This window comes from Pan paniscus, chromosome 4, assembly GCF_029289425.2.
Source record: "Pan paniscus chromosome 4, NHGRI_mPanPan1-v2.0_pri, whole genome shotgun sequence".
Lineage (NCBI taxonomy): Eukaryota > Metazoa > Chordata > Mammalia > Primates > Hominidae > Pan > Pan paniscus.
This window is the reverse complement of record NC_073253.2, coordinates 170,524,990-170,529,193: the sequence shown is the minus strand read 5'-3', so window position 1 is coordinate 170,529,193 and position 4,204 is coordinate 170,524,990. Positions and strand designations below refer to the sequence as shown.

Below are 4,204 nucleotides of genomic sequence, written 5' to 3'. Positions count from 1 at the left end.
GTGCCTCCCAGTTAGGCTGCTCGGGGGTCAGGGGTCAGGGACCCACTTGAGGAGGCAGTCTGCCCGTTCTCAGATCTCCAGCTGCGTGCTGGGAGAACCACTGCTCTCTTCAAAGCTGTCAGACAGGGACATTTAAGTCTGCAGAGGTTACTGCTGTCTTTTTGTTTGTCTGTGCCCTGCCCCCAGAGGTGGAGCCTACAGAGGCAGGCAGGCCTCCTTGAGCTGTGGTGGGCTCCACCCAGTTCGAGCTTCCGGGCTGCTTTGTTTACCTAATCAAGCCTGGGCAATGGCGGGCGCCCCTCCCCCAGCCTCGCTGCCGCCTTGCAGTTTGATCTCAGACTGCTGTGCTAGCACTCAGCGAGACTCCGTGGGCGTAGGACCCTCCGAGCCAGGTGCGGGATAGAATCTCGTAGTTTGCCGTTTTTAAAGCCCGTCGGAAAAGCGCAGTATTCGGGTGGGAGTGACCTGATTTTCCAGGTGCGTCCGTCACCCCTTTCTTTGACTCGGAAAGGGAACTCCCTGACCCCTTGCGCTTCCCGTGTGAGGCAATGCCTCGCCCTGCTTCGACTCGCGCACGGTGCGCGCACCCACTGACCTGCGCCCACTGTCTGGCACTCCCTAGTGAGATGAACCCGGTACCTCAGATGGAAATGCAGAAATCACGTGTCTTCTGCGTCTCACGCTGGGAGCTGTAGACCGGAGCTGTTCCTATTCGGCCATCTTGGCTCCTCCCCATTAATTTCATTCTTTTGGCCTCTGGTTGCTGTGGCCAAGGACCTGTGATAGACCACTTACTGCTGAGCAGTGTGCTGGGGGCCGAGGGGTTGGAGCGGGATTCTGGGGAAGTTTTCCTCACTCTTAAAAAGTTTTATAGAATAGTGATTCACTACTTTTTTTTAGAATAGTGATTCACCACTTTTCCACCTCTGGATGTGGCCATAAATGTGGCAGCCCGTGGGAACCATGGGGGGAGACACGGCCCATGTGCTGAGGATGGTCGGGGTGGGGGAAGATGGAAGGCACCGGAGCCTTAGAGGATAACGATGTTCAGCTGGTGAATGAACCAATCCTGAGACGCTTCACCTCTGGGCCTTGCATTCTTGAGCGAATACCTCCTGGTTGTTTAACTTTTTGACGGGTCTTCCATGGCTTGCATTCTCACGGGAGCGGATACAGAAACCAAACCCCGGCCATCTTCCTGGGCCTCCATGGACTGTGAGACTTGGGTGGGATTGTCTCCTTCTCCCTGTAGTGTTGTCTGGGATGCACGATGTCTCCCAAGTTTCTCTGTTCCTAGACTCACCTGCCGGGGGTCCACCTGCTGCTCCTTTGTGTATTCACCTTCCTTTGCTCCCCTCACCCATGCAAATCTCAGCCCTCTCACTTTTTTTTTCCTACCAGAAATACATGCCAGTGGAACACTTTGGGTGTGTGTGTTGAATTTCTTGAAGATTTGCAGGTTGACAGGAAGTCTCAGTGTGTCCCGTGTGGGCTCCCGTCCCGCTGGCTCTGCCCCAGCCTCTCTTTTCCACCCCTCTCCAGGAACACGCACACCAAGGGTCTCACCTTCTACCCAAAGCACTTCTTAAGGTATTTTCCCCATACAATGATCTTCCCCTTCCTAAGAGGAGTTGGGGTGATAAAGGGTGTGAATGTCCCTTTATCACCTGTGACTGTGGGTCTCAGACCATGTGAACATTTGGGGCAAAGTCATCCCAGAAGCCTTGAGACGTGCAAAATCCCCCAAAGAAGAGGAAGGTTGGTGTTGCATGCTGTGTTCTAAGATGGTCTTTCTCTGGAGGTTTAGGGGTTTCCCCAAAAGCCCAGTGATTCCACCTGTCATGACTGAGGAAGAGGCAGTGCTCAGACAAAAGGCTTGAAATAGGTGGAGAGGGAACCACCTCTCCTACAGCTAGACTATGCATTCTCAGTGGGGTGATAGCTTTCCCCAGGGAGCAAATATTGGTTCTTGGGCAGGGGAGGGCAAAAGCCCCTCTCACGTTCTTTATGCATAAAGCACAGATAGGCATTGGTGCATAAAAAGATATATCACGTCTGTGGTATTACAATTGTATGGGTGCACAATTAAGAAAATAATGTCTGAAAAGGCTCCTGCTTGGGGGTTGACAATTTCTTTGAAAGTCTGAGAAGCACTGACGCAGATGAGCTTCTGCCTTGGGACAGCCTCAGCAGGCACCATCCAGTTGCTTGGGACAGACATCTAGGAGGCATCATCCTACATTGCTCCTGTCCTCCAATAGGTCTCAAAGGCTCCAAAAATATATCCCCAACTATTCAAGGACCTGCTCGAATAGTGGCAACAGAAATGTTATTACCTGTAAAGCCTAAAATATTTACACATAGCCTTTCGTTGAAACAGGTTGTGAACCCTGGCTGTAAATTATGAGCTACTTAGGGCAAAGGAGGGGTCTTAGGCCAGGTGTGGTGGCTCACACCTATAATCCCCATACTTTGGGAGGCCAAGGTAAGAGAATTGCTTGAGCCTAAGAGTTTGAGACCAGCCTGGGAAACATAGTGAGACCCTATCTCTATTTAAAAAAAAAAAAAAAAAAAAAAGGTCTCACTGAACTCTCTCTGGAGCTCTGCCCAGAGCCTGGTGAATAGAAGTCAGTAAGTGTTGAAAGAGGAATAGCTCCTCAGGGATCTAGAACTAGAAATACATTTGACCCAGCCATCCCATTACTAGGTATATACCCAAAGAATTATGAATCATGCTACTGTAAAGAGACATGCACATGTATGTTTATTGCGGCACTATTCACAATAGCAAAGACTTGGAACCAACCCAAATGTCCATCAGTGATAGACTGGATTAAGAAAATGTGGCACATATACACCATGGAATACCATGCAGCCATAAAAAAGGATGAATTCACATCCTTTGTAGGGACATGGATGAAGCTGGAAACCATCATTCTGAGCAAACTATCGCAAGTACAGAAAACCAAACACCACATGTTCTCACTCACAGGTGGGAATTGAACAACGAGAACACTTGGACACATGGCGGGGAACATCACACACCGGGGCCTGTTGTGGGGTGGGGGGAGGGGGGAGGGATAGCATTAGGAGAAATACCTAATATAAATGACGAGTTAATGGGTGCAGCAAACCAACATGGCACATGCATACGTATGTAACAAACCTGCATGTTGTGCACATGTACCCTAGAACTTAAAGTATAATAATAAAAAAAAAAGAGGAATAGCTGAGAGGATGAGTAATGAATGCAGTGCAAGCTCATTTGGTAGAAGGTGCATCTGTACAGTGTGAGAACCAGAAAGCTATGGAGTTTTCTTCTAAAAGCAGAGTCCACGGTTCAAGTTTAAATCCAGCAACACTACCTTTCCCTCTGCTCCTGCCCTCATTTCTGTTATGCCATATTTGAATAAGACAGAACTTTTTCTTGTGAGGCTCAGATGATTAAAAATGAATTCTCTAAGTACTGCTCTCCTTTGGGAATCTTGAGCAGAGTCTAATGGTGGTGAGGAAAAAAAAATCCCTGGTTTAACGCTGATCCTCAGAAAGGGGGAGTGTTTGCTTCATAATGAAAAATTCCACATGTTGCAGACTCACCTGGGGCCTGTCCGGCTGGATTTAATGATGACTTTGCTATGAAGAACTTGTTACTGGGCTTCCTTAGACCTATAAAACTTTACAGCACCAAAAATTACAGTCACAGTTGCTAACAGGAGTTGAGTGCTTGCTGTATTCAGGTTCTTGGCCAGCGGCTGACATACATTACAAAAACGCTGAAGCTCAGAGGGGGAAGTGACCTGCTCAAGTTCACACGACTGCCGAGTGGTGGGGCAGGGATTTGACAAGATCTCATAGATTGCAAATTCTCTGTTCTTTTTACTCAATCAGGAGATTAATCATAGTAATAAAATAATACTAGTTGACTGTTAGGAGACAGATTCTATAGACCAGGCTCTTTTAGGATGAACAAAGAGAATAAGGAAGGTTCCTTAATCTAGGGGATGGTATTCCAGGATTTTAATGAAGTAAGAAGGAAAAGAATTGGCTTTTAGGGTAGTGCCTCATGCATGAGAGTCACACTCAAAGGCTGGTCTTCATGCCACCTATCCTATCTGGATGGCAATTGGCCATCTTGCTTGCCTCCCCCTCTGTCCTACCTCCCTACTGGTCATAGCCTGACCACTGCTCTGTCCCCGCCAGGTCC

At 48.3% G+C, this 4,204-nt stretch overlaps 1 pseudogene; it reads left to right on the top strand.

The window, feature by feature from the left end:
* Positions 1-1,013: 1,013 nt before the first annotated feature.
* LOC100988008 (uncharacterized) lies at positions 1,014-3,035 on the top strand (annotated as a pseudogene).
* The last annotated feature ends 1,169 nt before the right edge of the window (positions 3,036-4,204 follow it).